Here is a 25,361-nt window from a genome sequence, read left to right as displayed (position 1 = left end):
AATTCAAAACCTGGTATTCACAGGAGATTCTATGTATCCGTTGATTGTTTCTGTTTCAAATTACGTGCCTCTCTCGTATTAACATCCGTGCTCCAATAATAGATCTAGTTGTGTGCTTATAGTGTGAACCAACCTGTGCCTCTCCAACAATGCCGTTTTTTGTCCATGAGATGTATCTCCCCTTTTTGCTGTGAAATTCAATTATGCTTCCACTACTGCTAACGCCTGGGCATTTTTATGCAGCAAGGACTAGTAATAAGGAAAATAGAGTACCTATGGGACAGCCTGCCGTGCAGCAAGGTACTATAAAAGGTACATGCGGGTTAGTTGCAAGACTTGATATAACAAGAAAACAATGGATTGATCGCCTTTTTAGGTCAGGAAGTGAAAGAAAAGGGCTATCTTATGAATCTATGTACATTAAGCTTCAGATTCTTTTTGTGCAGTCGTGGAAGACATAGTTTTAAAACTATATCCCATTTATTTCGATGTTACTTCGTAATCCTTTTGTTACATAATCATCGTGCAGGTGACGGAGAAGGAGATATTGAAACGATTTTGTCTGAACTTAATAGTTCATATCCAGAAAAATCAATGATCTCTCCTGACCCGTCAGAAAAAAAGAACGAAGCAGAACATGGACAGCGAAGCACCCGAGAAAGTGCCAGTAGTAGCTTCCAGCAGGGAGGGCAACAAAAAGAAAGTGACTAGCAGCAGAAAAGAGAAGCAATCAGAAACCAAGATTGTCATTCCTCCTACAGCAAAAAGACAAAAGAGAAAGGACAAAACTCAACTCATCAGCAACGGTGCTACCTTGAAGCAGCAGTAGCCAAGTCCTCTAATGATACTCCCGCCAGCAGTTCCACGCGCCGACAATGATGTAAATAAAGACAAGAAGAAGAACAAAAGACAACGGTTGGAAGAAGAAAAGGATAATGCCAGCAAAGAGTCAAAGCATGATGCTGCCGACGACGATGATGGCACAAAACACGATGATGATGTCATTCGTACAGAGGGCGATGGCGCCGCAGGGGACAATGGTGGCGCCGCAGGGGATAGCAATGATGATGTAAAACCATTTTCTCCACAGATTTGTGCTACCGCTTTTCACCCATGAAAACCAAACCATCCTTTATAACAAAACCCTCTTTTTCTCAACAGGTAGAAACAAGACAGAAGCGCACAAAGAGAAGAAAGACAAGCGGAAAAGAATTGGCAGCACCAACGGATGATGAACAGGAGGCAACAACAAATAAGGACAAATGCGAGATCAAGGCAGGAGCAGCATTTGGTAATGTGAATAGAGCATGGAAATTAATTGAGGAACGTCACCGGCAAGATGTTAGGAAAGCCGGGTTTGGAAGCATAGAGGGATGCCAAATAAAACGCTCCATCTGCAAACCGCATGCAGCACACATCTACGACAAACTGGACACGGGAACCATGAAAATAGCGTTTGGTGAAGCTGATCAGCAGAAAGAAATCATAATAACAAAGGAAGGCATCCACAAGGTGTGTGGATACCCAAACGGTACGGAAAGGACATCACCAAGGCCAAAGATTTCCACCGAAACAATGAGCGAACTGGTCAGAGAACTTGGCCTCAAGAAAATGGATTTCCATCACGACGATCTATTTAAAGAACTAGAAAAATTGGTGAAACAAGATGACGAACAATCAAACAGGAAATCAGTTAAAAAAATTCCTTATTTTTTTCCACAACATTGTCTGTGGAACAACCTCCCCTACCTTCAGCAAACAAGCCATTATGGTCAAGGACTTGGACTATACAGAAATGGCAAAGATGGATTTCTGCCAGGTAATCATCGAAAGTATTAGGGAAGGAGCCAAGATATGGCAGAAGCACAAGTTGTTGCCTTTGGAAGAAAAGAACAAGAAGCATCTCAATGGTTTGGCACAGGGACCAGTAATAATGTACCTCGACTGCTTGCTGCTGCCGACCGACACAACACAAATGCGCAAGATTGCCAAGACAATGGACAAGACATCGTTACCGCGAGCAAACCACCTAAAAGAGAGTGACCTGAGGAAAATAGCTAGAGCAGACATGAAAACGGACGGAAAAGCACGACCAGATGACTATCAATTTGGCAAGATACAGGTATAACCCTATTGAATACACATGCATTATCCCCTATAAAAATAGTTTCCAGTCTAACCAACTCCATCCTGCCAAAACAATGCAGACATGGAAAGGAACATCAGAGAGGATATTCTATGCCAACACAGCAACACCTTCGTATTCAAAATAGGTGATACCAGCACAAGAACAGAAGCAACAGCAAACGACCAAGCTACTGCCACCTCCAAGCAAGCGACGGGATGAAGCACATGTCAGCACAAGTGGAAGCAAGGAACCAGTCACAGGCACCAGCACAGGATCGTATGAAATATTCGGAAGGATAGAAGAAATGTTGAAACAAGTACTCGACGAAACAAAACAGATACCCGGAATAACGACAAGGGCTCGACACCAATGCAGCGAACAAGAGAAGGGATGAGATGAAAGAATGAGGAACACAATGGTGCAACAAACAACGGTCGTGATTGATTCTCTCGAACAAGTTAGAGAATTCCAGGACATTGTTCGTAGAGTGAGCTTTCAAGAAGAGACGACGCTGAAGCTGCAAGATCAAACAGACGCAGGAGACACACCTGCACTTGTAGATGGAAACCACACGAAAGAAGTCGTAGCCGCACCAGAACCAGGAGGGAGGAGAAAAAGAAAGAAGGAAGAACAGGACCATCAAAACAAACATGAAGGAAGAAAAGGATAACAAAATCAAGAACACAGAACTCAAGAATTAGCCAGAGGGAGACAGAAGAACATAACAAGGTGCAAAAGGAGCAAAACAAGGAGGACGTATCAACCAACACATCAAGTGCCGAAGGACAGCAAGAACAAGGTAGAGAAGTAGCTGCAGAAGCAGAGAATCAAGCTGAGAAACAAGTAAATGAAAAAAGTGACTCGAAAGCAATGCTTTCAAACTTGAACTTACAAAATCTACCTTCAATTCTGTCAGGTACGCAGCAACATAAGGCCACCAAAACATAAAGGCCAACAGCAGCATGTCGTCAAGAACACCGGGCAAGACGATGGAAGCAATAGAACAAGCAACCCAACTACAAATAATGCTCCCTCAAGAGCGTCAACAGGAGCAGTACAAGAGACGAACAGGATCGAAGGCAGCAAAGACGTGAGTATAAAAAATCAGTCTCTTCTCTCTAAAAAGTCTCTTTTCTCTAAACTAAAAACGCTCTTGATCTAACTGACAAATCTGCAATAAAATATACAATCAGTCGGACAAGTATCATATCAACACTCCCGCAAACGAGCCACGGGCTGATCTAGCATCGACCGTTAATAGCACGGCAGAAAAACAAGAAGAAAACAACAAAGAAGAGGTAAAGCTTCCAAACCCACTTTGCCCAAATACCGTCAACTCATATTGTTTCAACTACCAGGTATTACAGGCACAGCAAATAGAAGAGGATGCCCATGCAAAACAGAAAGTTCATATAGAAGATCTTTTCAGCACAAGAGCATTTCAGATGACCAATACAGGGGAGAAAGCCTCAGACACTCCACCTGGTGACACGCCCAAGGCTGGCATACAAAGCAAGGAAAAGGTGGACGCACAAACGGATATCCCAACCACCAGTGCAAAGGTAAAATTCAACAAGAACCATTTTTCCAAAATCTATAAGAAATGTACTGCCCAGTACAACCTGTCACAGTACTACAACAATTACAAGCAATGTATCATGCTTTTCCTATTTCATGAAACGCAGGAAACAAACGAGGACGGTCATGCCAAAGAACAGCAAGGAGTACAGACAGAACAAACCAAAAAACAAGGGCAAATGCTGACTAAAACGGTACCCAGTACACCATCATCAAAGACCAACGAGGTAAAGCCACAAGCACCTGCTCCTACAACGTTAAAACAAAAAAGTTTTGCATGCACGGATGAATTCCAAACTTTATTTACATTTTTTGATTGAACAGGAAAAAGAAAAAAATGAAGAAGAAGATGTGGCTCAAGAAGCGATAGAAAGTGCTGCTACCGCTCGACAATGTACAAAAACTACACAAGACAGAGAAGAAGTGACAGGCACGGCATCGGAGAGATTGAACGTAGAGGTCAAGCTACAAAACCTCTTTCTATAGCATATAAAAAAATGCATCCACCAGAAACAAACACAGACACATTTTAATTACTTTTTGCGTTCCGACAGATGCAAGAAACAGGAGAGAGCACCAATATTCCAGGCAAACAAACACAACAACACAGTAGAATGGAACAAGCAGAAGATGTTCTTCCAACAAGAGACAGCCTAACCGCCCTAGACCAAGCCGGAAAACCTTCGTTGTCCAGGCAAGAAATAACAGAGATGGCAATGTCGACGCAAGAGATCAAAAAGGTGAATACAGATAACCTGCTTTTAAGGAAATTAGAAATTTGAGTGAACAAAGACACAAATGCAATCTCATATACCTACCTCTATGTCTCAACAGCCACAAGACAAAAACGACAACACCACGGATGAACAAAACAAAAAAGATCCAGAGGTCAAAGAGGAGGTCCAAAAAGCTCCACTCACCGAAGAAAAGGTCGAAGAGGCAGCACGGGCGGAAACGAATGAAAAGGTGAAGCTACAATAAAAAAAGTTCAAAAGACACACTAAACATTTGAGTATTTTTCTTAGGGAACGGACAATAAACTATAGTGAAAATAACGAGCGTATTTATTTATTTTTTAACCACACTTTTGCATGATAATGCACAAACCTCAACAGTACACACACGCACAAACAAGCAAAGAAGCAAAGGGCCACAGTGCATTGGAAAACCATGCAGCAAACATTCCAGAGAGAGAGTCAGACAGCAACAAGAAAAAGGCTGCACCATCAGACAAAGAACATTGTGTTGTAAAATATGTTGCCGCCACAAACATGGCGGTAACCCAGGACAGCACTCAACCAGAACGTGAACCGTTGATCATACAAAACTTGGCCATCGAAGAAGGGACAAAAGATGAAGGGATCAAACACCTGTACAACAACGTCATGACAGCGAATAAGGACAAAGGGTAAGTTCATCTTACCACCAAAGAATTATTTTCTTCCAATGATTTCCTCCCTTAAACATTTTAAATGTATACCTGTAAACATATATGTTGCAAGCACGAGATTTTAATAAATACAGAGACAACAACAGTAACAGTCAGCCACATGGCACAAAGCTTCGACATTGGAAAGCCAGTGGGCACCGAAACCATGGCAGTCATGCTACAGATGTTGAAAAAGCAACTCAGGGGCACAAAGAGAAAGATTCTATCAACATACAACACCGTAAGTAGAGCTCAAGTTTCAACAATGAATATCACTCTATCGATCAATCAACCTCTCTGTACAATTGAATTTACAAATTTCTTCTACGCACATGTGACAAAACAAGCACGCATCAATATGCATGGCCAACCATGAAGATCCATTGGAGTTCAAAAGTAAAGACGAAGCACACGTCAGAGACAAGACAATTCCTAAAAGGCTTAAAAGATTCCTTGATCTGGAAGAAGGAGAGCAACTACAAGATTTCGACATGGTAAGCACATCTCATGTTACAGATAATAGATACAATCTCGGCACTACAATTACGTCTAACGATCAACAAATTATGACTAGATCCAAAAAGGATCCCTTATTTATTTATTTTGCATTCTTGCAGTTCTTTCTACCAGTTTGCATAGGCAGGCATGTTCAACAAAAAGAAAAACCTATGGGCCACTACTTCGTTGTTACAATTAACATGAAAAAAGAGCGCTTTGAACTCCTTGACTCTTTACAAGATGAATATTCAGGCACAACGGACTACTTCAACACAGTAACAAGCAAAGTAAAGAGGATATGGGAGCAAATAAGCCCATTGCTCCAACTGTCTCCAAGTAATATTGACCATTTCAAAAAGGTCAAAATGAAGGTGCCACTTCAGGGAAAATCGTAAGCACTACAAACCTTTCTCCTTTTCCTTACTCACAGTAACAATTATTAATGAAATCCATAAAAAGCATAGGACATTAGGAAAACTACACCTAAACTGCCATACCATCTTTGGACAGCGACAATAATCAATCATCCTTCTACCTACAGACTCGACTGTGCATTCTATATGTTCATGAACGCAAAGCACTACACCAACGATGGAGAAACAGTGTTACTAACAGAGGAACAAGTCCCAGAGTTGAGAAAGAAAATTCTCTATCAAATATTCAGTCAATACAGAGATACGGCCGCACTGTCATTAATCAACTACACCGCAGGTTTGTCTTACTGAAGACAACAAAGTAAAATTCTACTTATCTAATTTTCAGAGACACACCAATAAGTTTTTATTTTTTATTTGAACAGATATGCTGAAATCTGAGGTCGATATGGAAGACAATGAAATGGAACGAATACATTGTGACATAATTCAACAGGAGATTCCTCCAACTCCCGAGCACATTGGGACGAGCGCTCAAGAGATAAAAGTTATTGACATTAATGACACAAGCAGCGATGAGGAGAAAAAGGATTATCATGTGAACGGCAAGGATACCACCAAGGTGTCTGAAGAAGCACTCACGGAAGATCAAGCCCAGGCAGATGCTGGTTTACAGAGGGAACAACACACGCAGCTAGACACTGATTTACAAAAGGAAGACAAACGGAAAGATCCGCCGATACAACCAGACAGACCACCCCTAGATAAAAACAACGAAGGCATAACACTCTCTCCTTTAGAAGTGGATAATAGGGCAAAGAGCGTACCAACTCGCCAACAACAGCTTTCCAAACAGAACATGAACCCTGTTGGCGAAGATCGCATATCAGGAACATCACCAGAGGCAGAACATGCACAAGAAGAAAAGAAGGAGAAAGGTAAGATTTTCTTAGAAAAGATACTTCAAAAGAGGAAACACAATGCTGAAGTCTCAATAAAACCGAGCATCAAAAACAACAACACACAAAAGGACACACCAACACGTGGGCAGCTTAACGAGCAGGCACAGTTCGGTCACGACAAGAAAAGGGGAAGGCATCTTGCAAGAGTGCAAACAAGTTCCCCAAAACCCTTGATGATTCAATCACATGAGATCAGCTCAGCAAACATAATCTCAACTAAGAGGCCATTCAAGCGAGCAAGCAAGGAAATTGAGAAAGTCAATGCTCCAGCACTTGTCCGAGGAGATTTCATTTACAAAGAAAAGGCCATACAACTCTATAGATATCTGATGAGCTGACAAGGACAAAAACAATGCGGACAGTAAGCAGATTCTCCTTGTTCCATGGAAACGATTACACAGAGCTGCACATTCTCTAACATCCAACTAACCATTCACTCACCTAATTCTAAACCCTCCTTGCTTGCAGAGAACAGCTATATAAAAACTCAAAGAGCGAAGGCTACATTTCAGGAAAATCGTTCATGGAACAAGCAGGGAAAGGAAACGCACAAATGGAGGGCTCCATGCTAAACGCGTTACTGGACGAATGGACAGAACAGAAATAGTTCAACCCAGACGTCACAACTGTACTCCCTACAGAATTCGCAAATGTATGCATACCTCACCCACAAAAACACCTCCGCCATTACTATGGTAGAATATTTAACTAATAACACACACTCTCTTTCTTGAAGATGGTGCTAGGTCTCAATTATAAAAGAGGAGAGCTATCAGAATTCAACGAAGACGATGCACTGCAAGCATTTGAACAACTCGTGTGAGGTAAAAACATCCTGCACTCGAAGATGGTAAGTTCGGAATTATTACTGAACACACGACTTACTCTCCTTGAGCTTCAACAATTAAATGAAATTCAATTTTTACATCAACAACGATCTCCTCTCTCAACGTAGATCATGATACCTCATCACACGGACAACCACTACACGCTATATGTAATGAACAAGTACAGAGATAGCATCGACATCCTTGACTCACTAAACTATGTAAACTATGCCGATTTGTCTTGGAGTAAACACCATGTGCATCGAGCAGAACTGGTACGTACTTTTTGTACATTGATTTATTCTTTTCCTCGCGATAGTATGATACTCTTACTTTTATCAATGCTGCAACCAAACAACAAAACAAAAATGCAATCACAGATGAGAAGGATGTCGGTGCTGATGAACAAGTACCACCAACTAAAAGACAAGAATGAACCAGACTGGGCAAGGATAGCAGAAAGGCCTCACAGGATCTGCACACCAAAGCAAGAAGGAACACAATGCGGACACTTCACAGCCCAATTTGCGAAACACTGGAATGGGAAAGAACTGGTCAAGGACAGAGAGGATTTTCATGTAAGTTACCAGTACATACACGTCAAATTACTTGATTTCTTTATTACCACAATTAGTTTATTCACAATGGTGGACAACACATAACTATAAACCATGCATTTTGACATGCATGTAGCACAGCAAGGTGGATGCCGAATGGAAACCAGAGTACGTATACACACTCATATTCGGTAAAACCAACCAAATAAAGCACCATCAACTTCCTGAAAAAATCAAAGTTCTCAAACCAGAGACTACAAACCTTTTTTCACCTGTGAAAGGTAATATAACTATTTTCATTTTTACCATCAGTCAACATGACAAGAGCTTCCAATATATCTTTTAGAAGCAACAGCCATAACTTTTTATCTGTTTTGACAGAGCGAGATGAGAAAAACCAGGATCAATCAATGAGCACCAACAAATACCCGCAACACCTGCATCCATTCAAACACGTGCGTAAGGCAAACGACCTCTACGACATAGTCATGAGTGACACATGGCAGGACAAATTCAAAAGGTGACTTGGTTCCTTTTCCAAGTGAAATTAGTTAAAGTTACGCGGCAATCACACAAATAAGATAGAAACTAGAAAGAACCTTGAATTCCTGTTTATCGGCTTGCTTGTAAGTGACATTCTAAACAAAATTTTCTTCTATTGTTTTACTTGTAAGCAGAGAAGTAGTATTCTCGGGAGAACAACCATAGGGGAACAACGCAACTCTCACTGGATCAAACCTAAAGGAAATTTTTGGGCCTGCAAACAAGAAAAAACGTAAAGGAATGGAAAAGAAGGTGCTCGATGAGTTAGCACAAGCATGGGAGGGAAGCAAGCAAACTAAATACAAAAGACATAGACTATTATTAGGCCCAAGCTTTGCAGAGGTAAATTTCAAAACGAAAAAAAAACCACAAGGATCATACAAACTCGTCTTTTTGTAACGATTTTTTAATCTCTTGGTACCGGTCTATTCTTTCTAATTTTTTTAATGGTTTTTTATTTGTTGCCTGCAGAATATTCTGGGTTTAAAGGATAAAAGAAAATCCATGACGGACTTCAGAGATGATTTCAAACGAGAGAAGGATGCCTCGGTTCCTTTGTTCTTTAAGAAATGTCAATTAGACAAGCTCAAAACAGCAAAAATGGTAATAGCGTTAAAACTATATTCTAAACTCTCCTATACCAATAAAACTATCCTCTAACAAAATAAAAATAAGCATTTCAAACATAATACTATATTCTAAACTCTCCTCTAACAATAAAAGTTTTGTACCGCAGGTATTCATGCCATTTGAAAAGGAAGACCGATACACACTATTACTGCTCGACAGATATAGAAGGAAGCTTCAAATCATTGAGCCTGAAGAAACCTCTCTGGAAGAATTGAAGACGCAAGAAAACCTGAAAAAACAATGTGCTGACCACGCGCATGATGGCAAACTAAGTAAGCAAATTGCTTACATGAAAATCAATGAAGCCTGCAAAGTAAAGGAGCATAACAAATACCACAACCATAAAGACAAACTGGTAAGAATTGTAAATAACAGCGTCTTTCAGTTTTACAAATTACAGTACATGTCTCTCTAAAACAAAAACAAAATGCAATTCCCAGGTGCCCAGGTTCAAGGAAGTATACGAAATATTACTCAGTGAAAAAATCGAAAAGGAAAAGACTAAATGGGAAGTTCAATTTTTAAAGGACGTTCCAAAGGTGAACAAAGGTGAAACCCCGTTTACTATTCTAAGGTTCGCGCATCTATTTGATGGCAACCACTTCGTCGAAGAGATAGATAATTTCGATGTAAGTTTTCGCTTAAAACTCGCTATAAACCTGCAAGATATCATACAACTGGATGACCTAATTCTGATGTGTTTTTTCTCCTTATTTTTCACTGAATTTTTTATAGGATGGCACGGAACAATGGAAAGCACAACAACTGTGCAGGCTACTATTTAGCGATCAGAATACAATCGATCCCAGCAAAATGGGCGATGAGATTAGAAAGATCTACGACGACATCAAGGAAAAGGAATAAAAAGTTGTTGATAAGAGAACAAGCCTAACTCTGTCAAAACATCAGAAAACGGTTTAACCGCACATCATACTGTGACAATGAAGCAGCAGACTCTTTTTATTGATGTAGTTCCTTGATTCTTCATTAACCAAGCATTCGAACACAAGCGAGTGCCCCAAGTCTGTCCCTATACATACATGCGTCACGTCGACGTGCAGTTACTCTACATACTCCTCACGTATGACCGCCAGGTGACTTTGATGTTTCGCAAACATTCCTCCTCTCTGCAACCGTGTGCTACCGAATGCCACCAACCTACAGCATGCATCTGGCGTGAGTACAGACGTAACTCTCTAAATGAGTATTCAAACAAATGCATGTGGTGCCACCCACTCACGCCATTAGAGGACTCACTCATCCACAATTGTGCCTCTCCTACCACACCACCATGCATCCAAAGGGTTGAGGGCCACTGATGCCCCTCGAAGCCCCACACCACTCTATGCCCGTGATGCCAGATCACGCGTGACTTTCTAAAGGCAACCGTGCCTCCTGTACATGCATCCGTGCCTCCTGTGCCTTCAATGACGTGCCTCACGTGCCTACATCCATGTGCCTCGTGTGACACTTGCCATGACTCCTACGCGGCCCGTCATGCCATGCCCACGTCACTTCACAAACGTGGTTATCTAACCGGGTAGTCGGAGCCATGCCTCTGCCGGCACACTTTTGTGCATCCAGAGAGTGAACACCCGTGACTTTGCAAAACACACGTATGTGCCTGTTGTGGATTGACCAATTCTGCCTTCCGTAACTGCACTCACGTGCGTCACGTGCCTAACGTAATAACATGTGTCGTGACTCTTACATGGCCCCACTACCACGCCCGCGTGGCTCGTGAGACTTCACAACCATGCCTCTATAAACGAGCATTCTAACACATGCCTCTCCCAGTGCACTCTTGAACATCCACAGGGTTGATACCCGTGCCTCGAGAAGCAGCAAGTCCGTGCCTGTGTTCCCTTCATTTCCTTGCCTCCGATGCTTACAGCCATGTGCCTCACGCGACACTTACCTGTCCCGTGGTTCTCTAATTGCCTGTAGAACCCACACTTCCGTGCCTCCTGTGCCTACATCTACGTGCCTGTAGAACCTGCACTTCCGCGCCTCATGTTCCTGCATCCACATGCCTGTACAGAGGCTCCACATCATCACTACCACGCGACTTCACAACTGTGGTGCCTTCATTTCTGTGCCTTATGTCATTGCACCCACGTGCCTCACGCGACACTTGCCGAGACTCTTACGTGCCCCATAGTGCCACACCCACGTGACTTCACAACCGTGGTTCTGTAACCGAGTACTCGGACCCATGCCTCTGCCGCCACACTTTTTCTGCATCCAGAGAATGCACGTACGTGCCTGTGGTGCCTTCATTTTCGTGCCTTACATACATGCACCCACATTCACAACAAGACACTAGCCGAGACTCTTACGTCCCCCATAGTGCCACACCCACGTGAGTTCACAGCCGTGGTTCTATAACCGAGTACTCGGACCCATGCCTTTGCCGCCACACTTTTGTCGATCCAGAGAGTGCACGTACGGTGCCATCATTTCTGTGCCTGCACGTGCCTGCACCCACGTGCGCAACGTGACATGCGTGTCTCCTGACACTTCACAACCGTGCCTCTGTAACCAAGCATACTGACACGTGCGTCTGCCAATCCATTATTTTTTGCATACGCAAGGTTGATACCCCGTGCCTCGAGAAGCCGCAAGTCCGTGCCTCCTGTGCCTACATCCACGTGCGCAACCGAGTACTCGGACCCATGCCTCTGCCGCAAAACTTGTTGTGCATCCAGATAGTGCACATACGTAATTGTAGTGCCTCCATTACTGTGCCTTACATAACTGCACCACGTCCGCCACGTGACACTTGCTGAGACTCTTACGTGCCCCATAGTGCCACACCCACGTGACTTCACAACCATGGTTCTCTAACCGAGTAGTCAGACCCATGCCTCTACCGCCACACTTTTGTGTATCCAGAGACTGCACCCCCGTGACTTGAGAAAACACATGTACGTGCCTGTTGTGGATTGACCTTTTCTCCCTTCCGTGCCTAAACCAACGTGGGTGGTGTCTGTGCCTGCAAAAAATAATGTAAATGAGGCCTTGTAGGGTTGATGGTGAATGTTATGTTGATTCAATTAAATAGTTAACTCACATGACATAGGAGGATGTCTTTGACAAGTTATTACGGTTTTAAGATAGAAAACAGTAAACCAGTCATCGGGGTTAAAACTGATCATTAGTTGGGGTGCTGGAAGTCATGTCCTGTGCACAGCCAAGCGATGTGACTTTCAGTTCTCTTTTATACTTTCTATCCTTTAACACTCTGCAAAATGAATATCTAGCAGAACTGGTGCTTTCACGGTAGAAATCAGCATGCTGAATCTGACAGCATAAAGGAAGATTCAGATGTCATCTTTCGCTTATAACACTTGGCACAGGGACAGCTCTCATAAGGACTCACATAAGCAATGGGGTTCATTATTGGTTTATTAATGTCTAAACTCCCCTACCTAACAAGACAGGTCACCCCACAAATGGCAGTCACCTGTAAGCAGGTGACAGTCAACTCATAGATAATTTAGTTATTCGCTTACTTTTCTGATGCACAAGATCCAATACTTTAGAAAGAAATTTGTTGAAGTGTGTAGTTACAATACTAAGCAACCCTCACAGATCACAGAAGAGCAAACAGAAATGTGATGGACGCAGGATATGATGATTCAGAGGTACAGTAATGAATTCAGAGGTACATCCTCAGGGTTGATACCAGTGCCACCGCACTCTAACACTCATGCCTCTGCCACAGCACTCTTGTACATCCCCAGGGTTGATACCCGTGCCTCGAAAAGCAGCATGTCTGCGCCTGTATTGCCTTCATTTCCGTGCCTCTGATGCTTACATCCACGTGCCTCACGCAACTCCTACCTGTCTCGTGGTTCTCTACCTGCTTGTAGAACCTACACTGTCGTGCCTCCTGTGCATGCATGTACGTGCTTGTACAACCTACACTTCCGAGCCTAACATCAGAAAAACGGATCTTGATGCTCAAAGGGACGGTTGCAGATTAGAGACGGTTCGACGGTTTCCATCTCTCCCTCCCTCTTCTACTAGCTTGCTTCCCCTTCCGCAAAGTAAATCTCAAAATCTTCATCACTCCCGCACGCTCTCCTCCTTCCTTCTGCACACAAACACAAATTCGAAATCGAGTTCGCGTCACTGGACAAACCGCCACTGCGTTCGCCAACCACCCTCCAATTCGACATACACACAGCCACACACTGCCCACGAGAACACCAATAATGCCGCCGGCTGCGCCGACCGACGGCAAGGACTTCGACACCGGCGGCGGAAATCGCAACAAAAAAAGAGCAACGAAACAATACGCCGATGGAACTGAAGAACACCGCACAACTAATTGAAGGTAATTATCATTCTACGCCACTCCATTCCACCGGATAGATCATAGTGATTTTTCAACTTCAAGGAACAGCAACCCTAGCCACTGCTACCAAGGATTTTTCCAACAACCTAAAATCAATTTGTCTAACAAATTGAACTGGCGGAGAGATGAGATTTAATAGAAACACTACAGCTCTCCGCCCTGGAATTTTCGCCATACGATTTGTGCTAAAACCTACTAAACCTGAAATGTCACTAACTAGAATACGTCGATAGATCCAAACCCCGCAAGCATCTCGAGAGGCCAAAACCACCTGATAACCGTAAGACATTTTCTACATCGTTTGTCCCTTCAATGTAACCGTTTTTCAAATTAAGTGCCTCTGGTCTGAAAAACAGTAAACAAAGAATAGATGTACCATGTGCTTCTAGGGTAAAACAACACGTGCCTCTCTATCCATACAAATTTGTTTTCAGACCATGCAGGTTTTTTTCAGTGACACTCGACTTTGCTTCTAACACCTGCCCATTTTTTATGCAGCAATGAGAAATCCTCATGAAGAAGCTAAAACCCAGCAAAATACTGACGAAGACCCTGCTGAAGAGCATGCAATCCAGCAAGCTCCTGTCAAAGGTTTGACCAAAAGAGTCCACTGTCTATGTACAAAAAACTATGTTGAGACATTAATAACTTATCTGCTATCCTTGACAACAATAACTTAACTATGTCTACAAATAAAACTACATGCCACTTTTTATATATTTCTTTATAGAAAACATTAAAAAAATTCACACACTAACTTATGTTTAATTAAAAACACAGTTTCACTTACAAAATAAATCTTCAACTCTCATTGAAATATCACCTGCAGAGTGCATTTTTGTCTCAGAAAATGCTTCACCCTAAGTTCACTTCCCCATCTCCACTCATAACCATAATTAATATTTTTTTAAATCACCTGATTAGCTCAATCGGTAACAGTAGAAATAACCTTTCTTAACCCAAAAATAAAAACTAAAAATCCTCTTTGGGAATTTCACATTCCTTATGCATAATCATGGAAGATATATATTTTAAATGTGTATAAATTATTTTCGGACAAAAGAATATCGTTTTTCGTTACCTGGTCATTATGCAAGACACGAAGACGGTGATATTGAGAGCACACAAACACAAAGCATGACTCCTCATTCATCAGAAAAGGACACAGAACAGAACATGAGGAACAAACCATCTGCAGCAGAAATGGTAACTTACACCAGGCTCAATAGGACTAAACACCTAGCAACAAGCAAAAAAAGAGAAAATCAGATACCAGCACTGTTTTTACTCCTGGAACAAAAAGGCAAAAAAAAGGACAATGCTGGAAACATCGTCAACGCTGGTACCTTGCAGCATCAGCCATTACCTCTAATGGTACTCCCGCCAACAGAACCAACCGGTTCAAAGAAACAAGTTGAACGCAAGAAGAAAAACAAATGACAAAGGGTAGAAAAAGAACATGACGATACCAACAGCAAAGGTTCAGATACCAATGATGATGACGATGACAGACAACATGATGCAGATTTCATTCCTACGGACGACGATGATGCCGAAGAGCGCGACAGCGACGCAGAACATGACGACGATGTAAAATCACACTTATGCACTAATTTTGAATACCACTATTCAGCACCAGGGACCTAACATTCCTTTCTAACAAAACCCTTTGTTTTTTTCTGAAATAGCCCAAATCAGGCAAGAAGAACAGAAACAGAAGAAAAACAAGCGGGAAAGAATTGGCAGCACCAACAGTTGACGAAGAACAGGAAGAAACAAACGAAGAGAAATGCCAAATAAAGGCAGGGGCAGCATTCGCTCATGTCAAGAAAGCATGGAATTTACTTAAAGACCGTCACAAGAAAGATATTAGGACGGCAGGATTTGGCAGCATAGAGAACTGCAAAATAACGGGCTCCATCTGCAGACCGCTTACAGCACACATCTACGACAACCTCGATATAGAAACCATGACAATAACCTTCGATGATGGTGCCGAAGACAAAAAAATCAAGATTACCAAGGAAGCTATCCACAAGGTGTTTGGATACCCAAACGGCACGCAAAGGTCAGCACCAAGGCCAGAGACTAGCCCAACTTCGATGAAAGAACTGATGTAAGACCTTGGCTTCAAAGATACAAAATTCACGCCAAAACAACTGGTCGAGAAGCTACAAATATTGGTGGAAATAGATGACGATCAGTCAAACAGGAAATCAGTTAAAATATTTTTCCTTATTTTTTCCACAATGTTATCTATGGGTCAAGCACCGCTATCTTTGCCCGACAAGCTATAATGGTCAAGGACTTGGACTATCCAGAAATGGCAAAGATGGATTTCTGCGAGGTAATCGTCGAAAGTATTAGGGAAGGAGCCAAGACATGGCAGAAGCACAAGATGTTGCCTCGGGAAGAAAAGAACAAAAAGCATATCAATGGTTTGGCACAGGGACCAGTAATCATGTACCTTGACTCCCTGCTGTTGCCAACCGACACAAAAGAAATGCGGAAGATTGCAAAGACAATAGACGAGACCTCATTACCACGAGCAAACCATCTCAAAGAGAGTGACCTAGCGAAAATAGCTAGAGCCAACATGAAAACGGACGGAAAAGCACGACCAGATGACTATGAATTTGGCAAGATACAGGTATAGTTCTATTGTACATAAATCAGTCCTTCCCTTTTCGAAAACAGCTTCCATTCTAATCAACTCCATTCCACCGAAACGATGCAGACATGGAAAGGAACATCAGAGAGGATCTTCTATACCAGCACAGCATCAACTTCGTCTTCAATTCACCAGATAGCAGGAGAACATCGTAAAGAACAGCAACACCAGAACACAACCAAACTGCTACCACCTCCACCCAAATGTCGGCGTGAACCATGTATCGGCACTAGTGGAAGCACGGAACCAAACAAAAGCATAAGTACAGGACCAGAAGAAAGATTCCAAAGGATAAACAAATTGTTGGAAAAAGTGTTCGATGAAGCAAAACAGTTACCCGCAGTAACCACCGGGGCTAAACAACAATGCAGCGAAAAAGAGGAGATATTGGATGAAAAAAACAAGGACAAAGTCGTGCAACAAACAATTGCCCTGATGGATTCTATAGAACAACTCAGACAATTTCAGGACATAGTTTGCACAAGGTACCTCACAGACAACGCGACCCTGCAAACACTAGAGCAAGCAGATCCAGCAGCATCAAGTGGACTAGTCGATGCCAACCGCACCAATGAAATCGTAGCCACAACAAAACAAAAATAAAGGAGAAAAAGAAAGAAAGAAGAAGAAGACGAAGAGAGGAATAGAAGAACAAAATCAAGGGACGTGGGCATTGACAAGAAGAAGATAAAGCGGCAAAAACAGGTAAATAAATAGTAATGCATGGTGCCAATCCGCACGCTAAAGCAAACCCCTGCTTTCATACCTCAACTGAAAAGAACTGTCTCAATGCTTTCAGGAACGTACCAATACCACACCAGGCCAAGATAAACTCCAACAGCATGATGGTGTCAACAACCCCCAAAACAAGAATGAACGCAACAAACAAAGCAACCTCACAACAGACACTGCTACAACAACAACTACCCCAATACAAGCACAAGATACGATCGACGTCAGAAGCAGTGAAGAGGTCAGTATGAAAATCCATTTTTCCTTTCAAAACTGGGTAGAGTTATAAGTTAACTGACAAACCTCCAACAAAATATAGGCTCAGCTGGAGAACAATCAAGTCAGCAGTCCCGTCAACCAAATTCAAGAGCCTGACCCACAATCAACCGTTAGCATAACGAACGACAAAGAAGAAGAAAACATCGAAGAGGAGGTAAACTTCCACAGCCCACTACACCCCACACAGGAAACTTATAATGGCAGGAAAGAAAGTGGACCGCAAACTCATATTGTTTGAACTCCAGGTATCACAATCACTGCAAGACCAAGAGACAACGCCAATAGACGAAGGAGTCACAAAACAGGAAGTTTGTGCACAAGAGATTTCCAGTGCCACAACATTGCAGATCACCATCACGAGTACAAAGGAGAAAACCCAAGACATCAAAGCCGATGAGAAATTATACACTGTTATACCTGACAAAGAAACAATCAATGCAGGCACGAATAACCCAGTCATCAACACAGAGGTAAAAAATCAACAACAAACCCTTTTCAACCCACCACCACAATACAAGGATTATAAGGGATGTCTCACCTTTTTCTTTGAACAAATGCAGGAAACAAACAAGTACATTGATCTCGAAGATCAAGAAGCAGCGCAACCAAAGGAAATTCAAAAACACACAGAACTTCAAACAAAAACATCTCAAGAGGTGAGGTTACAAAACTAAGACACAAATGAAATTCAAACTATAATTTCAATTTTTATTAAACAGGAAGAGGAAGCAAGCGAAAGCACTGGTATAGACATTCAACAAGAAAAACTAGAGGGCAGCACGAAACAAGGAGAAGCCGTAGTTCCAGCAGTAGACAGTCCTCCAAATCCAGAGAAAGAGGTCTTATAAAAAATAAAATGTAACTCAACAATCAGAGATGCACCCATTTCTTAAATACTTTTTTGGTTGGTGCAGGCACAAGAAACTCAAGACAACACCAACAATCAAGACCATCAAACACAACCAGAGGAGCCCAATGAACAACCCGAAAATGTTCTTCAAACGGTAGACAATAATGCCACTAAAGACCAAGCCACCAAAAATTCACTCACCAAACAACAGCTACCAGAGACAGCGGCAGCATCAACGATTGAAAAGGTAAAGTTACAAAACATGCAACTATGAAATTATAAAATTGCTGCATACACAATCAAATAAATTCCAACCTACCACACCCGTATTCACTCCAATGCACTCTCACTTTGCCACCTCTATATTTGAACAGCTGCAAGGAAAAAACAAGGTCAGCAACGATGAACAGCAAAATAAAGAGCAAGAGAAGGACCCAAAAACACCACTCAACGAGGAACACGTAGAACAATCAGCAGTAACAAGCACAGAGGTGAAAACAGATAATACCTCTGAATGATCTTATAGTTCAAAAATATGCATTTCACACATCAATACTTTCCTCCATCCCAGAGAGGGGAGACAAATGAGCAAAAGGAGGCCACTGAAGAAGGGCAACATGATCTTCAAACAATAGATGTCAGCGTCAAAGAAGACCAAGCCCCAAAATATTCACTCACCGAAAAACACGCAGCAGAGACGGCAGCAACAATAATGACTGAAAAGGTAAAGTTACATAAGCTGATCCTCTGAAAATATAAAATAGCTCTCTTTAACCTCAAATGCACTGCCACTTAGCCACCTGTGTGTTTCAAAAGCTACAAGACAAAAACGACGGTAGCGGCGATGAGCTCCAAAAGAGTGAACAGGAAGATGACCAAAAACCTCCACCCAACGAAGAACAACCACAACAATCAGCAACAGCAACGACAACAGAAATAGAGACAACAGAAGCAGCAACGACTGAGGAGGTAAAGTTACATAAGCTGATTCTACAAAAATATAAAGTAGTTCCATGACAACTCAAATGCACTCCAACTTACCACCTTTATGATTGAACAGCTGCAAGACAAAAACCATGACAGTGACGATGAACACCAAAACAAAGAACAAGACGATACCCAAGAAACAACAACCAACGAAGAACAGGTGGAACAGTCAGCATCACCAACGACAGCTCAACAGGTGAAGTTGCACAAAATGTTTCCACAAAATGACAACTTAATCACAATCAAAATAGCTCAAAGCACGCACCGAATGCTTTGCTATTTTTCCATAACAGCTGCTATAATTAAAATAAAGTAGCAAGTTAAATTATTTCAATGCTTTTTAAATGGTAACACAGAAACACGAAGAAGGCAACCACGGAGATACAACCAATGAAGCAAACACACAAATTGTTCCAGAGAAAGAACCAGAAAATATCGAAGAAAACCCTACGCCGTCATACGATGCCAATTCCACTGGCAGAGAGGTCAGTGCCATCCAAGTCGAGACTGAAAAAAAAGATGGAGAAGACAACCAGCAAGACATAAAGGTTGACAAGGAAAAACATGATGCTAAGAAAAACACAGACGACTCAAATAAGGACGGAGCAGAAACTGAACAAAAGGGTACAACGCAAAAAGAAGAACAAAACATGAAATAGAAAGCAGAAGGAGAACAAGAAAGGAACAACACTGGACAGGAAATGTCTTCCAGCATCGAAGCAGGCAAGACAATAGAAACTTAAATGCTATCTTGTGACTTGGAATTATTTACATTAAATTCAAAATCATCACAGGCACAATAGAGAAAGGGGGCAATGATAGCGATCCCGTCAACAAAGCCATCGAAGACATGTACAACGCAGTATGCAAGCCATGGACAAAGAGAGAAATGTAAGTTTATGCTGCTTACAGAGAAAACATTCTTACATGTGATCATTTTGACTGTATCATGTGTGAACTAAAACATTTTTTCTAAATATACTTTGCAGGGATCAGCTTTTCATAACAACGAACAAGTTTGATGTAAATCTAAGCCATGTTGCCAAAAGCTTCAAGTTCGGTAAAACAGTACGTACCGAAGCAATCGAGCCGATGCTAACAATCTTGAGAAAACAACTCAATGGCACACGAAGAAAGATTATGTCGTTAAGCAACACTATAAGTAAATATTACGGCAAAAGAATCACGTTTAAAACAATAAATATGACTTTATAAATAGATAAACTTCCCCTATAACTAAACTGACAAATTCCTTTTGTGTATCTGTGACGAAACAAGCAGCACTCAATAAAGGAAGCCGACGACGAAGATCCAATGTGCTACAGAAATAATGATCAACAACAGAATAGAAAAAAATACTACCTGCAAGGCTTAGATCATTTTTCAACATGAAAGAAGAAGAAAAACTGCAAGATTATAACATGGTAAGGAGATCAGTTGTTTCAAAAACAAAACACAATTTACGTATATGCTATGCAAAGTTCTCTTTTTATTTTATGTTTCTAAATATAAGAAGATTTCCCAATGTTTTCTTTTTATTTTGTGTTTTGTAGTTCCTTCTACCATGTTCGTTGAGCGGGTTTGAGCAACACGAAACTATAAGTCATTACTTCACCATCACAGTTAACATGCAAAAACAACGTTTTGAACTCCTCAACTCTTCAACTGCATATCCAGGCACAATAGAATTCTTCAACAATGTAACCAGCAAATTAATGAAAATCTGGAAACACATAAGCACAGAGCTACAGCTTTCAGAAAAAAGCATCGATCATTACAAAAAGGTCAGACTGCAGGTGCCACTTCAAGGAGAAGACACGTAAGCACTTCCAACATCTTCACTTATTTCTTTTTTTTTCAATACAAGATTCAATACTACAATTACTGAAATAATTCTGTTCTTTTGTCTTTTCAATACAAAAATTACCACTACCATTGCTCAAACTTTTCTCTTCTTTCCGTTTCTTGAACGCAACAATCTTACCAGTATCATTCATCTACATGCAGAATGGACTGTGCATTCTATATGTACATGAACCTGAAGTACTACTCCAGTGATGGAACAACAACAACCTTAAAGCCAGAACAAGTACGAAAGTTGAGGAAAAAGGTTCTATATCAACTAATCAGTCAACACAGAGGGAATACAAAATTGTCACTAATCAAGTGTACAACAGGTAAGTCTTTTCAGAAACTAAATCTTACAGTTTCGTAACACTAGAAGAAGTAATATTTTTTTAATTATTGTTTTACAGATATGCTGAAATATGAAGTACATATGGAAGACAAAAAAATGCAACAAGCAGAATGTTGCGTACTAGAAGAGTTTCCGCCAACTACCGGGCCAAAAGAACATATTATGCATGCGACAACCACACAAGAGCATGAAGTTATTGATATATCCAGTAAATGCAAAGATATTATGGATGTCAGCAGCCACGCCGTTGCCCAACAATCTTGCACAGACCACGAACAAAATGATCCACCAATAGAACCAGATCAACCACCACCAGACGACAAGATACCACACCATGCCGAAGAGGAAACAGACAAGCAAAATATCAACACCAATATCACGACCACTGAGCAACTGGAACAAACAGGCACTAATTTAAAAGAGGATGACAGAAGCAACAACGTACCAAATACACAACAATAGGTTTCCGAGCAGAAGAAATAGCATGTTCTTCTTTAAGAAGAAACAGGCTCAACAAGCAATCAGCAAGGCACCTCCAGCACCATCTCTTTAGACTTCCTAAAACCAAAAACAATGGAAAAGCAGGAAGAAGTTGACGAATTTCTTTCAAGCCTTAACCCACTACAACTAGAGGTGTACAACGACCATATAAAGATGGGCTCTAACTTCGATTTAATCAAACATGGCTGACCGAGCATGAAAGCTATGAATTCAACAAAAATCCCAAGTCGTATCTGACAATCTTGCAGCAAGAGTCAGGAGAACATTCAATGCCTCAATCATCTGAGAACAGCTCAGACAAGAAAATCTCGGTCAAGAAAAGGCCGGTAAAGCCTTCAAGAAGGCTCCTTGGAGAAATCAAGATTCCTACATTTGTCCCAGGAGATTTCAAATTCATGAACAAAGCCAGAGCACTCCATGAATACCTATTCAACAAAGAATGACAGGACGAATGCGGAGAGTAAGTACTTTCTCTTGCATAAACAAAAAAAACAAATGTTGCCCTTTTAAAACCAACCTAACTAATGTATAAACTTTTTCTGCTTGCAGTCTAAATGTATATATTAGCTCGATGCAACCCGGTTGGATTACAGGAAAACAAATAATGGCACAGCTAATGAAAGCAGATGATGGACAGATGGAGGGCTCCATCACAAACGCATTGTTCGACGAATGGACATCGCCAACAATACAACACTACCGATAAAGCCATACTTCCCATAGAATTTGCAAATGTATGAAGTCCATTTTGACAAAAACACTTGCATCATTTCAGTGAATACAAAGATTGAACTAAAAAGTAGAAAACTTTTTGGTCGCAGGTCGTGCTCGGTGTTAAAACTGGAGAGGAAGGAGGACTAGCAGAATTCAATGAGGAAGAAGCATTGAAAGAGTTTGCACCCCTTGTAACAGGCAAGGAACTTTTAAAGAAAAAGTTGGTAAGTTAATAGAAATATAGAAACATAACTCATTCTTCCTACAGATTGCACATTCACATGTCATTTAATTCTCCTGACAAGAATTAACTTTAACTCACTCTGTCTCCAAACACTGCAGATTATGATACCTCACAACACAGATAAACACTATACACTGTACGTGCTCAACAAGTACACGAACTCCATCGACATACTTGACTCACTGAATTACAGACACAGAGATGAAAAAACATGGAAAACACACCATAAGGACCACCAAGAACTGGTATGTCAATTCAACCTTGTTTTCTAATTAGTTTTCCAATTCCTGCATTCCCTTTATTAATGGCAAAACCCAATAATAACACAGATTAAAAGGATGCACGCACTCATGAAGAAGCATTACGGCGAAGCGGAGCTACAAGCCAACAGCGAACCAAACTGGTCGAGGATAGCACAAACACCTAACAGAGTTTGCGTGCCAAAACAGCAGGGTACCCAATGCGGACACTTCATGGCTCAATTTGCAAAATACTAGAATGGCATTGAACTCATAAAAGATGATGAGGATTTCAATGTAAGTGAATAGTACAAGAGCAACAATTTTAATTTTTACAAGCAGCACTACTTGAATACTTCAATATCCGATGACCTTCATGCAGCAAAGCAACATAGATGCCGAGTGGAAACCAGAGTTCCTTTTTGCAGCCATATTTGGTGAAACAAACCAAGTAAAGTGGGAGCAACTACCTGGAAGAATCAAAGAATTCAAACCAGAAACTTCAAAGTTTTTTCCACCAAAAAAGGTAAGAAAAGCATTTCTACTTATCCTCTTTTTTTGTAATAACCTACACATCACACGGTGTTCACCAACATCTTTCGTATCACGAGAGCTTACATATTACATATCTGCTTTCGTTGACTGAAACAGATGAAACAAAAAGGAAAAAAAGACAAAGCACCAGTCCATATCCAAAACATTCTCATTGCTTCCAACACACAAAGGAGGCGTCCGACCCGTTCCATCTAGTCATGAGTGACAGCTGGCAGGAGGAATACAAAAAGTGAGTAGTTTTCTATTGCACCTCAAAATAGTTGGACAGAGGCCAAAAATAATGTAAGAATCTGTTTCTCACTAACCGTCACCTCCAAAATTATTTTATCTCCCCTATCGCAGCAAAACTATATTTAGGCGCATCCGCAGGGACAGTGAAAGCACGCAACTTACTGGAGCCCAGCTAAAGGCAGTATTTGGTCCAAGACCAGCACAGACGAACAAACGACATCATATAGAAAAGAGGATCCTCGATGACATAGCAGAAATCTGGGAAAGCAAACAAGAATCAAAACAGAGTGACAGAGTAATATTAGGCCCAAACTTTGCAGAGGTAAACTTTTAAAAAGCAAAATCTTGTGAACATTGCAACAACTACTCTTTTTATATTCTTACACGGCTCTTATTTCTAAAAGTTTTTTCATCATAAATATTGTTTGCAGCATATATTGGATTCGAAGAAACACACAACTACTATTACAAAATTTAAAAATGAATTGCAAACAACAAAGAATCAGCTGGTTCCCACGTATCTCAAGGAAAATCAACAGAAAAAGCTCTCAACAGCAAACATGGTAACAACCTATTCTACCATGACAAAATTAGAAAATATGTGTTCTATTAAATTACTTTATATTAAACTATCATCTAAGCAACAAGTATTTTGTACGCAGATATTCATTCCAATGAAGAAGCATGACCGCTATGTACTATATGTGCTGGACAAATACAAACACAAACTTCACATTATTGATCCTCGAGAAACAACTCACGAGGAATTTGAAAAAGAAAAGATACACATCGACAAATTGACAGCAGAAGAAGCAAGTCGAGTACTTCAGGAAAATGAAGATGCCAGAGAAAAAAGAGAAAGACAGTTTCATGAATATCATGTTCATAAGTCGGTAATCGTAAGCATTTATACATAACAATTTTTTCAGTTTTACAAGTTGCAATATTAAAACAATTAATTACAAAATACAATATTCCCATGTACCTAGGTTTAAAGAAGTCTTCAACATCATACTAGGACAAACAATGAATGCCAAGGGTACAAGATGGCAGACTCATGCCGTGCAAGATGTTCCAGTGGTAGAAAAGGGAGAATCAACATTTGCTGTTTTAAAGCTTGCATTCCTCTAAAATGGTGAAAAGTTTGTCGAGGACCTGGAAGATTTGACAGTAAGTTTATATATATTTACTTATAAACAACTTATATGCACAAACTCTAATAATATACTTCTCTTCTCGGCAAAATTTCACAGGATGAGGTCGAAGACTAGA

This window comes from Triticum aestivum, chromosome 2B, assembly GCF_018294505.1.
Source record: "Triticum aestivum cultivar Chinese Spring chromosome 2B, IWGSC CS RefSeq v2.1, whole genome shotgun sequence".
In the NCBI taxonomy this organism is placed as follows: domain Eukaryota; kingdom Viridiplantae; phylum Streptophyta; class Magnoliopsida; order Poales; family Poaceae; genus Triticum; species Triticum aestivum.
Note: the sequence above shows the minus strand (reverse complement) of the source record.